The sequence below is a fragment of the Aedes albopictus genome, chromosome 2 (genome assembly GCF_035046485.1).
Source record: "Aedes albopictus strain Foshan chromosome 2, AalbF5, whole genome shotgun sequence".
Taxonomy (NCBI): Eukaryota; Metazoa; Arthropoda; class Insecta; order Diptera; family Culicidae; genus Aedes; species Aedes albopictus.
In genome coordinates this window covers 369,053,689-369,070,236 of record NC_085137.1, presented here as the reverse complement: position 1 = coordinate 369,070,236, position 16,548 = coordinate 369,053,689, and the positions used below count along the sequence as shown (strand labels likewise).

At 39.4% G+C, this 16,548-nt stretch overlaps 1 protein-coding gene across 1 annotated transcript in view; it reads right to left on the bottom strand.

Moving 5' to 3' along the window:
• LOC109430547 (uncharacterized) overlaps window positions 1-16,548 on the bottom strand; it is a 776,197-nt gene that overhangs the window by 399,019 nt on the left and 360,630 nt on the right. The gene's annotated exons all lie outside the window — the stretch shown is intronic.

The following is a 16,548-nucleotide window of genomic DNA, read 5'->3' as shown; positions in this document are numbered from 1 at the left end:
ACTAACGTCAAGCATCACCGCCGGCCACCTGTTGAGTTTAGGTGATTTCTTTAGTATAAATGTGTAAAAGTATGTTGATGTGAGTGCCCGACTAGAGGTTCATAACAGGAATATATCATAATTGAGGGGCTCAGAATCAAAGGGGTGTAAGTGACCATTTCGTCGATTTTGAGCTGAGCATATCATAAAATTTTTCAGATTTTAAGCTTTCAGGAACTTTTTTAAGATTGTTTTTACGATGATTGGAAAAATTACAATAAATCATAGAAAATTGGGTTGATTTTGAAGCTCCATACATTTTATATGGGATGAAAAATAGGTCAAAAACTTTAAAATTCATTTACTCGAAAGTGGGTTATTGCCACTTACGCCCCTTTGCTTCTAACCCCCTAAATTATGTTTTGTTCTGATATGACTAAAAGACTGAGCCAACAAAGTCGATTTTTCGGAGCAAAGCTTTTTCGATGCTTTTTAAAGCCCAAAACACTGTACAAAATTTGGGAGCGATTGGTTGCTTCCCCGCATCCCGCATTGCGATTGAAATTTGTATGGAATTTGGTATGGAAAAACGTGATTTTTTGTCATAAATTGAAATTTTTCGTTTAAACGATCTAACACTAACTGACGTTGAAGTGTAGCCTATCAGAAGGCCGGCTCCAGCCAGAGGCACGTTATCCTCCATTTGAGACATTTGTGCCATCGCCATACATATAAGCCTATTTCATCATTTACCTGAGGGAGCATGGGACAAGGGATGGGAATTAGGAAAGGGAAAGGGAAAGGTGATGAAATAGGAAGGAGTATTGTAACGGTAGCCCTTTTTCGTTATTTGTTTATTTGTTATATTCTTATTTAATTCATTGTTCAATAATTAGAATTCACGTTAAATGTATAAAATTTAATAAATAAAAGATTTAGCAGTAAAATAGCATGGACATTAGCTGAATCAAAATGATACCAACAATTGCATACAATTTCCTGAAGCGTAGATAGGTTATCCGCTACGCAAGCACACGCTGTAATGAGTATCACTGTTCGTGCTCTCGTTACCTTGTTAGAGAACCCCGAAGTAGTTAGCTTCTGAATAGTTGACTTTGTAACGGAATGAGACGAAAAGACAATTCAAAGGCAAGGGAGATTTCTTTATCCGAAATCATACAGACCTGATCAACGGAGACCTTCGGGCTTCCATTTCCGGGAACCATACCGTGAGATCCTATCTGAGGAATCACAAAGATATTCTCGTCCACTTTGTCCCAGATCGTGGTAGAAGAAGGATCGCGAAGTAGTGTCTTTCCCGTGGTGTGATTTTGTGAGTTAACTTAAACGTGAAGAGTACTTCAACGAGTATTAATTGTCTCTATGTATTCCCGTTTAGGCCAAAAGTTCAATAGCTAGGTTGTGCGGTGAATTGTGCGTGTTGAACCCGAGTACCAAGTTCAAAGGTAAACGACTTGTGTTGTGTGGTATTTTATGTGCTAATTGTGTCATCTAGCCAAGCGCGAGCGACGGCTATACCTCTACTCCAAAAATAGCACGTACATCGCACAAAGCGAAGAACGAGAGCGTCTCGCCCACCACCTTACGTCGCGCATCCACCCTGCGTCCTGGGGCCAAAGTTTGCCCGGCGATTCCAGGCCGGAAGGGAGTCGCGAACGTCACCAACGCACTCCGAAGGCAAGCGACATTCGCCAATCGTCCGCTCGTTTGGTCACGAGCACGAGAAACACTCCACGAAGCTCGTGCGTGGCCGTGAATCGAATTCACCGTAGAGGTACCGATCTACCAATCGTCGACACTATCGTCAACGTCATCGGCGTCGTCGTAGAAAGCACCCGATCGAAAGCTCGTGAGTACGTTCCACTAAATTTTGCATGCAAGTGAATTAGCACCTACACACACAAAAGCGCTAGCGTAGACCAAAACCGCACAAGATAGGGCCATAGTCCGAAAGGGGGAAGAAGAAGAAGAAAGGCCGGTCGGACGCGACCGTAGAAATGGAATAGGTTATCAAATTGTTTCTATTAATGAATATCTTAGGTTATCAAATTGAATAAATGTTCATGATGAAGTCCTTGTTTCCCTAAACCATGTGTTAGTAAGCGAGTGTTAAGAAAGTCTAAAATACGTTTCACGTTTCGTGGTAATTTGTTATTCCGCCTTGTTGTGAAGTCCGTCTTCCAAAACGGGATGGAACTGAAGTGGTTGGGATGTCTTTGCCAGTGATGAGAACAGGATAAGGTCGAGTTCTGGGATATCGGTCGTTTGGGGGAATTTGTTGGTTATGTCTGTGTGGCTTCCGCTATTGAAGTAGAGTCCTTGTATGATGAGTCTGCTCGCTTGTTCCCGCGCATTGTTGATTATTCCGAAACTGACTCTTCGGTCAGTATCTAGCCGGGCATCGTAGAAAACGACGGGTGGTCCTCCTAGGAGGTGGCGCTTAAGCCACTTGTTTAAAAATCCGGGCCGGAAACAAGAAGCAGACTCCGAGTGGCCCCATGGCCGCTACATATTTGGCATCGTAGAAAACGACGGGTGGTCCTCCTAGGAGGTGGCGCTTAAGCCACTTGTTTAAAAATCCGGGCCGGAAACAAGAAGCAGACTCCGAGTGGCCCCATGGCCGCTACAGTATCCTAGAAGAGGGAATGAACCAAGGGGACGGCAACCTATTTTTTCACTATGGAGTTTGACAGGTTGGATTATGCCTCCTTACGTGGAGCATAAATTTATGCTCCAGCCAAAATATTCACCAACACTGTCGTGAAATTTGAATGTTTACCTTTTAACGAGGGATATCGGTGCAAAATGTTTACATCACATTAGATCTTATCAAAGTGTTCATCATGAAAAAGCGGCAATAATTCAATTACAGAGTGTCGATATTTAGGTAAAGTTCCTACAGAGAGTGGGAATTGCTTGTGAAAATACACACAACACCTTTTTCGCAAACTTTGTTCGTTAAAGTGCGTTTTCCTTACTTTCTCCCGCTTCTGTATTGAGTGAATGTTGGTATTAGTGAGCACTGGTTGCGCATGATAGGTGGCAACAAAATCAGATCACCGTATCACCCCCGTGGAATGAACGCATAAGCGCAACGAGAGCTCATAGCCCATACCACGGCATCGAAAGCATCCTCAATATTCAAGAAATCACCCAAGCAAAAACTACGTTTGAGCGAGTACTTTCTTGAAAACGTATACAACTTTGTGTAAAAGAGTCACTGTGGACATCACAAATTGGGAGGCACGCGAGTTCACATGAAAAGCCGTGTCAGCCAGACGAACATCACAATCGACAATCGACAATGCGTTTCAAGCATTTCAGAAAGGACGAGGTAACCAGGAACTCATTCCTTCTTTATACAACGCACGCACCCTTTCGGGATAAAACTATTAAGTAATTTCACGCCATGAAAATATCCCAAAGAAAACTACAAGAGTTCAAAACATGTTTGAAATACTCAAATCCCTCTGGAGAAAAATAGGACAAAAAACCATTGTAATGTAATGCTCCTGGAGATTTGAGGTAAGCAGAGCGTTTTAGTGCCCACTAAGTCAATTATATAGCTATAATTCTCTGGCGGAAGCTAAAGATCCGTAGCTATACAAAAGACTGGTTGATCCGAAGATATTTTGAACTTGAACAGATCAGAGTTCCAGAATACCTCTTGCGGTCCGCACAGACCGCAGAGGACAAGCTTCTTTCAAAGCAATAGTTATAGTATACCACAATGGAGGGCGTTGTAGGTACAAAACCACAATGAAACTCTCTTGGAATAGCAATGGAAGCGAGTTATCTATAAAATGTGATCGCAACCAATTAGTGCAGGTTCCCTAGTTTATTGAGCAGGGGCGCCTGAATATGCAAATTTTGCGAAGGAACACTAAAGAGTACAAAGAAGGTCAAATGGAGACTCCTCATCTGACACATGCCATTCAGTCAACTCATGACAAATTCTGCTAATGCAGAGTTCGGTTATGTGAAATTCTATGTTAAGTTATCCATGAGCTGTACTATGTGCCTAAGTAATCCATCAAACTGGCATCTAAAATAATGTTTGAGCTATTTCAGATGATGTAACCATCGTAGTAATACTACCACACATCAGCGAAAAGATGCTGAATACAAGAGCTTGCTTGAAGGCATCCATAAGGAAAGGCTGAAACATACTAAGATATAGCATGCTCGAGGCACGACACTTCATTTATAATGAAAGAAGCAAAACTGGGTTCACAAGGTAAACTTTACAGAAATTACGATAAGAAAATGAACTTTTTGAAGTGAAGCCACTTGGGCTACGCACGCTTTTTACGCTGAAAATGGACCTGAGGTTTCCTAGACGTAACCACTACCCAAACTGAACAGAATTACACTTTTCACAATCACAACACAAAAAGGAAACATCAACGACAAACCAAATCGGTGTCAATTGAAAAATGCCAATGGCGAAAACACCTTAGGCGAACCCATATAGGTGGTAATGTAAGCTAATTTACAACATTTGAATAATTCCGCCCTTATTTAGCCTCAAATTTGAGTCTTAAGGCGAAACTGGAAGCATTTCCTCATTTTTTCAGTTTTTGATTTTTTTTAAAATAATGAAGCAATATTTTCAAAAACGGTTTTCGTACACATGTAGAGTATGGATCATTGTATCTTCTAAATTTTTTGGTGTTGAAAAAGTTTTCCATTTTTTCTAAAACCATTTTTTGTGATATTTCGTTCAAAAAATGGTTCCCGCAAAAATGAAAAAAATCAGAAGATAGGGAATCGCGCCACTTGGGCGGTGGCTTCTATTTTCGTTTGTTTTCCGCTATAACTCAGTCAAATGTGAACCAATTGACACAATTTTTGGAATGCGGTGAGATAGGTATAGTGACTTGAAATGTTGTACACGGGTAGATGTTTACAACATTTCAAATCAATTGGTTCAAAATTGACTGAGTTATAGTGGAAAACAGACGAATATAGAAGCCATTGCCCAAGTGGCGCGATACCCTACCTTGATTCATCTTGTACATGTGTACGAAAACCGATTTTGAAAATATTGCTCCGTTATTTAATAAAAAAAATCAAAAACCAAAAAGTGAGGAAAGGCTTCCAGTTTCGCCTTAAGAAGGGCAACTGATTATCTCAGAGATACGCAAGGTCCACTGCACCATTGCTCCGGTTAGCGCAGTAAGGGCGTAATACTGTGGAGGACGCCCTAATTCTCCACAGCCTCCGTTTGTGGTTAGGTTTTTATTAGACCCCCCCAACCATTCATTCCTTGACACGGTAAGCATAAAGCCGCATAACATCATGAATTCGGGGTCACCTTCCCAAGCAACCAAAAGTTCAGATTACACTTGAAGAGCGGACTGAGAAGTTTAAATTTACATAGTTGAATTCTGGCGTCGTCGAACTTGATTCTCTAAAAAGTTACACATGAACTTGGAAGTACATGTACATGCTTTTGATTTCTCTTCAAAACGACATTAAAGTCGAAAAAAGGTTTAGAAAGAACTTACTTTGAACTTTAGAGCAATTAAATTTTAATCGAACTCATGTTGGATTTTTGCGTGCCTCTAAAGTTCAAATTTGGTTCAATTAGACATATAACACCAACTTGAAATGTTCCGCTCCGAACTTGTTTCGAACTTGTTTTGAACTTACTACTTAAAGTTCGAATAAATATTAGCCGTACCAAACTTCTCTTGAACTTCGGAGACAGCGGAGCTCGGGAGAAGTTCTCATTCAATCAAATCACTCGAAAATAGAGCTCATCGACCACATCTTGCGTGAATTTCGCAAGTAAACTTTGTTTCACTATTATATTTCATCGGTACCTACACGCACAAAAATCCGTTCCGATATACGTGAACTCTCAGTCACGGCAACGGGAACAATCGGGAACGATGCATAGCAACGATAACAACAATAAGAAATGTACACCGTGAACTAGATTTCACGTTTTCTAGAACGCCCATATTGACAGCTGGAACTAGTTCCAGTTCACGGTGTATATTTGCTTGTTCTCATATTTACGTTTGTTTGTTCACGTTTATCAGAACGGTTTTCTGAGCGTGTACCTGCAATTAACGAAAAGAATCCGTAATATCTAGCTAAAAGACTGCTCCCGTCTCGGCTCCCGTAGGGGACAACAATTCCGCAGGAGTTTATTTTCTCGGCTGCGAATAAACACTTCCAGCTTTGCTTCTTGATGATCTTTCTCACTTCTAGCGTCCGCGCGATGATAATCCACGCAATCACGGTCATTAAAAACTGATAAACTGGTGCCGACGACCGAACTTGCCACTAATTTATTGCTTTGCACTGTTACCAGTTGCCGACCAAAACACACTGAAAATGTCAAACTGTGCAAGAAGTTCCACAAAAAATTCACGCAAACAACTTCAAGTTCAGAAAAAGTTCACATACGAACCTGTTTGAGCTCTAATAAATGAAATCAGCACTTTGACTAAAATCCCTCAGTGCCCAACAACGCAAACATGGAGCATAGGTAAGGCGTTGGCTTTCAACGAGGAAAACCCGAGTTCAAGTCTCATAGTAAGCAAAACACATAAAAATGTAACTCAAGAAATTGATCAATTAGGATTCCACAGGTATCAATATTTCTTTAATAATTAATCACTTTCGATGGTATATATTTTTTTAAATTTCATCTAAGCTTATTTTTGAACTGAATAGCATTTCGTACAGCTGCACAAGTGAACTTTTTGTGAACTCAAGTTCAGGTAATTAATTTAAAAGTGGGCTGTATAGAATGCTATTCGTATTCCTTCGAATAGCTGATTAAGCCCGAACATGCGAACTTTTGGTTGCTTGGGTTACCACTGGATCAGGTGGTCCATAGTGTTATGCTAAGCCAATTGAGACAACCGCTACCGACACTGCACAGCTATCTAGGCTGATCGGGAAAAGAAATTAACATTGATGGTTAACTTCCGAATGAGCTCGAACAGCCCCAAAATATGCTGGATATGCTGGGATCCGACTCTTGTGAAAAAAGTAATAGCGTACAGATTGCCCTGTGCTGCTTAACATTTGACATGTAAAAGAATAACATCCATAATAAAATCCCAATTTTTAGCCTCAGTTACCAGGCGAATCACTTTTTTCAAAAGCGTCAGATCACTTTGCGGTCTTCGGCAAAGTTTTTCGAAATATCCTAGGTTATACTTTGACGGCATTAGTTACATGGTATTAGACAAAAAAATTCTAGTTATGAGTAAAATTCAAAATACGGTGGAGTCATTACCAAGATTTGGGTGGAGGAATTACTACCGGAAAAAAAGATGGAAGGTATCTGTGTCCCATCTATAAAAAAGGCGACAATTTGGACTGCGTACAAGATACTCTCTGAATTTTAATGCCGCCCAGTGCTGTCATGCTAAAATCAGAGCTGGTTACCCAAGTTTTCAAAATAGCTGCGCCCCTTATGATGCTACGCCCCCATATAAATAATTCAAGCATTGCGCTCAATTTAACTATTTTACTGTTCCCAAAATAAAGCAAACAAGACAATTTTCCCGCTCACAAAAAAGTGTTAGTCTTGGATGTTAAAATTGCGCTCATCTTATACCAAAAAAGGATAATAGATTTTTCAGTTCCCAAAATATAAAGTGGCTATCTCAGATTCGTAAATCGTAAATCGATAACAATGTGAAAATTCCTTCGCTTTTCAATGAGCTAGGAGTCGTGAGTTCGAGTCTAACCGAGAGGACGAGTAACTTTTTCGCAAATTTCACCTCAATTTGTCCATTTCTCACTCACGCCAGTATATGTAAAGTCTAGCTTTTGGAATAAAGTAAAACTTCCATTCGGCTGGTTAAGCCGCAAAAATCGATAATTAATTAATTTAATTAATGTAATATATGAAATTACGGATTTATATGATTTTGTTTGGACAAGTTTAATCATATTTGAAAAATAATAGTGTAATAGTTTTCAATTTATCAAATTTGTTGGTCGGAAAAAAATACATATCATAATTCAAAGATAAGTGGTGTAATAGCTGGAAACTTCATAAAATAAAATAAAAACTAGTGGTTATATCAGATGAAAAACTTGCACTCATAATATCAAGTAAAATGTGACAAATTTTAATTCAATTTAACTATATTCTATTTATACTAGAAAATTGCTCTCATCGCAAATTGATAAAAATGTGAGAATGTCTGTCTACCCATTTAAAATAAAGGATTTGCAATCTAAGATGATAAAATATCTTATCTAATTGAAAACATTGAGACAATTTTGAAGTACTTAAACAAAATAAACGAGTTTGAATGTTAGATGAGACCATTGCGCTCTTCATACATTAAAAACAGAACATTAATTTGTCGGCTCCCCAAAATAGAAGCGGCGATCGAGGCGGCGATCTTATATTCATAAAACTTCACTCATCGGATAGCCATATGAAACTTCGTCGCTCTTTATAATAAAAGAGTCGCGTACTTAGTTGGAAAAATGTTGCTGTCATATTAAATAGATAATTTGAAAATTGCGCTCATCAAACATGTAAAAATGTTCGCTCTCCTCATAATATTAAAAAAAACTGAAAACTGAAACGATTTCTGTTAACTGGCCAAAAGAGAAAAAACTTTCGCTAACTTAGAAAAAATTGACCTACCCTAATACGTTAACTACTTTGAATTACCCTAATGAACTAGATGTAACTTGTTTTCCTTTCCAAGTAAACTTACACTACCACAACTATAGACAACCAGTGTAACCCAGTCAGAACAGAAATAAAATGAGTCTATTGCAAACAGTAAAGCTGTTCGGGCGCGTTCTTTCGTTATTTCTCCCCGTCCGAATAATTCCCCGCGAGTTGGAAGTCCGCCATATTCGAAGTCCGCTGCGAAACCCTCGAAGGCCGGTTCCCGAGATTTGGTCGGTTGTGAGCTGTGACCGGAACCGGAAAAAATTCTGGATTTTACATGGTCCTTCGGCTCGGATTTTCGGTTTGGTCATTTTCCCGGTATGCAAAAGTGCAAATCCGTCCGACTCGTGTTACTGTGAAATTACGCCAAGGATTGGCTGACACCAACAAGGTGTAGTGAAATTGAATCCTCCACACAAAAGTGTGCGAGAAACGGTGAAAAAAGTGCGAAAGTGGCTAAAAATCGACGAAATTCGGTCGATATCCGAAATTGCGCAGTGAAATTTCTCGAAGCGCCACCGAAAGAAAAGAAAAGTTCAAGGGCGGCCATCTTGTGCCGAGAAATTTCCACGAGATTCAGCCAGGTTTCAGAGTGTGTGAGTGAAGGAGATCCAACTTGGATCACGAAGTACAGTGCCAGTGTATTGTGGGGAAAGAAAGCAGAGAAGATACGGCACTTGTGAGTGTCTTTAGTGGTGGCTACCCCGACCACTGCGGCTGAGTGGTACAGGCCATCCAAGTGAGAAGAGAATAGTGCGCCGTTCAGTTGTTGGTGTGTATTCCCCACGCAGCCCGAAAGTTATTTGCGTGTATGCTACCTGCGCCGCTGCTGTGTGCGTCGGCGAGAGCAGAGCAAAGAGCGAACTGCCGTTCGTTTGCTCGCGTTTCATTTTCCACGCTATTCCCGAGGATTCTCTGCCAGCCAGCCACAACAGGGATCGACTGCTGCTGCCGTCATTGAGTGAGTACCTACGCTGCTTCTTTATCATTGCACACGACTCGCGTCGTGGTTCGTTAACCCGTGCCGTTGCCGTCGGCGTCGGTGAGGTACGACTGTTCGTCGTCTCGTTTAGTCGGTTCGGTTGGTCGAGCCTATTGCTGGCACGGAAAGAAATTCGTTTCGTTTCGACTATCGCGTTGAGCCACCGTAAAGACAATGATTAAGGTTGAGGTTGATAAGCAAGCAGATGTCCTGAGCAGGGTTCCTGATTTCCACTTTTTATCTTCTTCCACATTCGAAGACAGTCAGCAGCGAACGGTTGTCGCTTTAGTTCGCGTGTATGCTTTTCAGCGACGACAGCAAACTCCGGTGAACGGTGGGAAGCCACCTGCCACACTTGGAAATTACTCATTCGTCAACATTCGCATCGCAATCGAATGCGATTCGTGAGTGATGCGATTGATATTGTGCATACGAATATTTGATGTTTTCGAATTATTTTCTTTGCTAATCTAGCATTTCAACAACAATACAGTAAAAATGTACAGGGGATACTCAAAATAACTGGGACAGGTAACATTTTCACTTTTCAAAAAATGTTCAATTCGCTGTCAATTTTTGAAAAGGGCATCAAATATTCTCAAATTTTCACTGTAAGTTCAGCAACTAGTTGTGTATCAGTGGTCAAAATTTGGAAAAGATCGGGACATTCTACACGAAGTTATAAAGGTTCTAGAAAAAGGTATAATTATCCGATAGCCAACTTTGAGCTGTTATATCTCCGGATTGAATGAACCGAGTGAAATGAAATTTTGATCATTCATGACTAATTAATGAACTTTGAAAAATAGTTGACTTAATTTAAAAATATTAATAAGAAAAAAAGTTATAGCGATTTCATTTATTCCATGTCTTTTCAGTAAATGTATCTATTTTTCATTTGCATCTCATTACTTTTTTTTAATTTAATGCCGGCTATTTGGTTGCTTTCCTTTGAAACATAAGTATGTTCAATTCAATTAGAGGGAATTTAAATGAACTATAATTACTATCTCGAATTTTGAAACGATGAAGAAGTTTTGAATAAATTGGTGTTATATTAGTAAAATAATCTAATCGTAATAATTTTCTTTCGTGTAAAGAATTTTAAGTTTAGTCAAAAGTTTTTAATAGCTCATTATATTAGTCATAAATGATCAAAATTTCATTGCATTCGGTTCATTGAATCCTGAGATATAACAGCTCAAAGTTGGCTATTGGATAATTATACCTTTTCCTAGAACCTTTATAACTTCGTGTAGAATGTCCCGATCTTTTCCAAATTTTGACCACTGATACACAACTAGTTGCTGAACTTACAGTGAAAATTTGAGAATATTTGATGCCCTTTTCGAAAAGTTACAGCGAGTTGAACATTTTTTGATAAGTGAAAATTTTATCTGTCCCAGTTATTTTGAGTATCCCCTGTATGCATTACATGCAGAAGTTCTCTTTTACTTATGATAATAGCCGCTTCGATCGCTCACCAGCATTCTTCACCATGCGCCATTCATTCATTCGCTTGCGATCCAAACTGCGACGAATGGCAACGAATATTCATGTCAAGCAGCTGGCTTATCGCTTCCCACTGGTGATGGGGTTGCGTGTTTGATCATGACGATCCGTTTGCTGCATCTTTCTCGATTCGCTTCAGCAAAGAGGAGTGAATATGAATGGAGTGAGGCGAATATACCGATCCTTGGTCCTGAGGAAGGCTAGAGATCACTTGTGGGAGTCACTCAAGGGCGAAGCCAGAGGGGGGCAGGGGGGGCCGTGGCCCCCCCCTGACCGAGCAACTATATTTTAACTTAACCGAAAAACTTTGATGATCCGAGCTGTTTTTGACTAGTAAAAATAAAATTCTCCTGCATCCTCGTATTTTTTTAATGTATGCAGGAATTCCTTCGGAAATTCTTCGGAAATTCCTGAAGGATTCCTTCGTAAATTCCTGGAGCAATTCCTTCGGAAATTCCTTTGGCAGTTCCTTGGAAAAATCTTGGATGAATACCTTCGGAGATTCCTGGAGGAATTCTTTCAGAAATCCATAGAGAAATTCGTGAGGAAATCCTTAAGTGAATTCCTTACGAAATTCCTGGACAAAATAATTCCAAACTTCCTGGAGGAATGCTTTTGGAAATTCCTGGAGAAATTCCTTCGGAATGTCCTGAAGGATTCCTTCGGAAATTCCTGGAGGAATTCCTTCGGAAATTCCAGGAGGATTTCCTTCGGAAATTCCAGGAGGAATTCCTTCGGAAATTTCTGGAGGAATTCTTTTAGAAATTTCGGGAGGATTCCTTCAGAAATTGCTGGACGAATTCCTTTGGAATTCCAGGAGGAATTCCTTTAGGAATTCCTGGAGGAATTCTTTCGGGAATTCCGGGAGGAATTCCTTCGGAAATTGCTGGACGAATTTCATTGGAAATTCCAGGAGTAATTCCTTCGGAAATTCCTGCAATAATTTCTTCGGCAATTACTGAAGGAATTCCTTCGGAAATTGCTGGACGAATTTCTTTGGAGCTTCCCGGAGGAATTCATTCGGAAATTCCAGGAGAAATTCCTTTAAAAATTCCTGGAGGAATACTTTCGGAAATTCCTGAAGGAATTCCATGGGAAATTGCTGGACGAATTCCATTGGAAATTCCTGGAGGAATTCCTTCCAAAATTCTTGGAGGAATCCCTTCGCAAAATCCTAGAAGAAATCCTTCGGAAATTTCTGGAAAAATTCCATCAGAAATTCCTGAAGGACTTCTTTCGGAAATTACTGGAGGAATTCCATCGAAAATTCCTTGGCGAGGTCCTTAGAAAAATCTTGGATGAATACTTTCGGAAATTTCTGGAGGAATTTTTTCAGAAATTCCGGGAGAAATTCCTTCGGAAATTGCTGGACGAATTCTTTTGGAGATTCCTGGAGGAATTCATTCGGAAATGCCAGAAGGAATTTCTTTAGGAATTCCTGGAGGAATTATTTCGGAAATTCCGGGAGGAATTGCTTCGGAAATTCCTGAAGCAATTCCTTCAAAAAATCCTGGAGGAATTCCTTGAAAAAATCCAGAAGGAATTCCTTCCAAACTTCTTGGAGGAATCCCTTCGCAAATACCTGGAAGAATTCCTTCGGAAATTCCTGGAGGAATTCGTTCGGAAATTCCTGAAGGAATTCCTTGGAGAGAACCCTCGAAAAATCTTGGATGAATACCTCCGGAAATTTCTGGAGGCATTCTTTCAGAAATCTATTGAGAAATTCCTGAGAAAATCCTTGGATGAATTGCTTAGGACATTCCTGGAAAAAAATCATTCTAAACTTCTTAGAGGAATGCTTTTTATGATTCCTGGAATAATTTCTTCGGAAATTACTGGAAGAATTCCTTCGGAAATTCCTGGAGGTATTCTTTCGGAATTTCCTGGAGGAATTCCTTCAGAAATTCCTGGAGGTATTCCTTCGGAAATTCCTGGAGATTTTTTTTCGGAAAGTCTTTTTGGATTTTATTTTTGGAAATTCCAAGAGGAATTCCCTCGAAAATTCATGGAGGAATTCCTTTACAAATTCCGTTAAGAATTTCTTCAAAAATTCCTGGAGGATTTCTTTCGGAAATTCCGGGACGAATTCGGAAATTGCTGGACGAATTCGTTTGAAGATTCATGGAGGAACTCCTTTGGAAATTCCTGCAGGAATTCTTTCGGAAATTCTTAGCGGAATTTCTTCGGAAATTCCTGGAGAAATCCCTCCGGAATCTCTTGGATGCATTCCTTCTGAAATTCGTGGAACAATTATTTCGGAAATTCCTGGAGGAATTCCTTCGGAAATTTTTGGATGAATTTCTTTAAAAATTCGCGGAGGAATTCCATTGGAAATTCCTGGAGGAATTCCTTTGGAAATTCCTTCGGAAATCCCTGGAAAAACTCTTTTGGGAATTCCTGAAGGATTTTTTTTTTAAATTCCAGGAAGAATTCCTTCAGAAATTCCAGGAGAAATTCTGTCGGAAATTCTTGAATAAATTCCTTTCGAAATTTCCAAAGGAATTCCTCCATGAATTTCCGATGTAATTCCACCAGGAATTTTGCGAAGGAATTCCTTCAGGATTTTCCAAATGAATTCCTCAATGTATTTCCGAGAGAATTCCTCCAGGAATGTCCGTGGCAATTCCCCCAGAAATTTCCGAGGGAAATCCTGCAGGAACTTCCGGAGAAATTCCTCCAGGAAATTTCGGAAAAAATCCTCACTCAAATTTCTGGAGGAATTACTCTAGGAATTTCCGGAGGAATTCCTCCAGGAATTTTCGAAGGAATTCTTCCATTAATTTTCAAGGGAATCCTCTTGGAATTTTCAAAGGATTTCCTCCTGGAATTTCCGAAGGAATTCCGTCATGAATGTCCGAAGAAATCCCTCCATGAATTTTCGAAGGAATTCCTCCATGAATTGCCTAAAGTTCCTCCAGGAATTTTGCCAAGGAATTTCTAAAGGATTTTCCGAAAGAATGCCTACATGAATTTCCGAAGGAATTCCTCCAGAAATTTTCCGACAGATTTCCTCTACGAATTTCCGAAGAAATTCCTCGAAAAATTTCCGGAGGAATTCCTCCAAGAATATCCGAAGAAATTCTTCTAGGAATTTCCAAAGGAATTCCTCCTGGAATTTTTAAAGGATGTCCTCCTGGAATTTCCGAAGGAATTCCTCCATGAATGTCCGAAGGAATTCCTCAATGAATGTCCGAAGGAATTCCTCCATGAATTTCCGTATGAATTCCTCCAGGAATTTTGCGAAGGAATTTCTAAAGAATTTTCCGAAGGAATTCCTACATGAATTTCCAAAGGAATTCCTCCAGAAATTTTCCGACGGAATCCCTCCACGAATTTCCGAAGAAATTCCTCGAGGAATTTCCGGAGGAATTCCTCCAGAAAATACCGAAGGAATTCCTCCATGAATTTCAGAAGGAATTCCTCCAGGAATTTTGCGAAGGAAATCCTAAAGCATTTTCCGAAGGAGTTCCTCCATGAATTTCCGAATGAATTGCTCCAGAAATTTTCCGAAAGAATTCATTCACGAATTTCTGAAGAAATTCCTCCACGAATTTTCAAAGGAATTCCCTGAGAAATTCCTCCATGAATTTCCGGATGAATTTCTTCAGAAATTTCCGGAGGAAATCCTCTAGGAATTTCCGAAGAAGATCCTCCAGGAATTTTCAAAGAAATTCCTTCTGCAATTTCGGAAGGCATTCCTCCTGGAATTTCCGAAAGAATTCCTTTATAAATTTCCGAAGGAATTCCTTCAGGAATTTCCGAAGGAAATCATCCAGCAATTTCAGAAGGAATTCCTCCTGGAATTTCCTAGGGAATTCCTGCAGTAATTTCCGGTGGAATTCCTCCAGGGATTTTCAAAGGAATTTCACCTGAAATTTTCAAAGGATTTCCAGCCGGAATTCTTTCATGAATGTCCGAAGGAATTCCACCACGAATTTCCGAAAGAATTTCTCCAGGAATTCCTTCACGAATATCCGAAGGAGTTCCTCCATAAATTTCAGAAGGAATTCCTCCAGGACTTTTGCGAAATCGCTCAACGATTTTCTGAAGGAATTCCTTAATGAATTTCCGAAAGAATTCCTCCAGAAATTTCAGAAAGGAATTTCTCCAGGTATTTCCGAAGGAATTACTCCAGGAATTTTCGAAGGAAATCCTCCACGAAATCTCGAAGGTCTTCCTTAAAGAATTTCCGAGGGAATTCCTCCAGGATTTTCCCGAAGAATTCCTCCATGAGTTTCCGGAGGAGTTTGTCCAGGAATTTCCGTAGGAATTCCTCCAGGAATTTTCAAAGGAATTTCTCCTGGGATTTTCAAAGGATTTTCCCCTGAATTCCCAAAGCAATTCCTCTTCGAATTTCCAAAGAAATCCCTTCCGGAATTTCCAAAGAAATTTTTTATGGATTTGCCTTGAAATACCTCCAAAAATTTCCGAATGAATTCCTCCAAAAATTTTTGACGGTTGTCCTCAAAAAATTTCCTTAGGAATTTCTCACATAATCCCCAAACGTTTTTTTGAAGGAATGTTTGAAGAAGTTTGTCAAGTTTTCGTAGGAGTTCCGCAATACATTTTTGAAGGAATTTCTTGAGGAATTTTCGAAGGTATTCCATAAGACATTTTAGACATATGTCAAAAAAATTTCCAAACGAACTCTTTTAACAATTTACGAATTTTCCTTATCAAGGCATTTTTAAAGGAATTCTTCAAAGAATTTCCGAATGAGTTCCTCTAGGAAATAAAAAAAATCACAAAAAGCATTTCTTCAGGAATTTCCGAAATATTTTTTCAAGGAAGTTTTGAATGATTTTTAAAGAAATTCCTTATTGAATTTCAGAAGGGATATCTCATGAGACTTTTAGTGGATTTTTTTTTCGATATTTTCGAAAAAATTGCTTCAGGAGTTTGGGAAGGAATTCTCACAGAAATTTCCGGATGAATACCTCCAAGAATTTTTGAAGGTATTTCTCAAGGAACTTTCGGAAGAATTCCTCGCGAAAACTCCGAAGGAGTTCCTCAAGGAATATTCTAAATCTATTTCAAAGAAATTCCTCAAGGAATTCCCGAAGAATCTTCTAAAGGAAATCGTAGAAGAACTCTCGATGGAATGTCTTATGGTATATCTCAAGGTGCTTTAGAAATGAAGGAATTCCTCAAGAAATTTCTGAAGAATTTGTCAAGGAATTTTCGGTGGAATTCCTTATGGATTTTCAAAATAAATTCCTGAAATTATTTTTTAATTGATTCCTTTAAAAATTTTCGAATGCATTCCTCTAGCAATTTCCAAAGATATTCCACCAGGAATTTCCGAAGGAATTCCTTTAGAAATTTTCAAAGATTTTTTTTCCGGTAATTCCGAAGGAATTCATCAAAGAATTTTTCGAAGAAATTT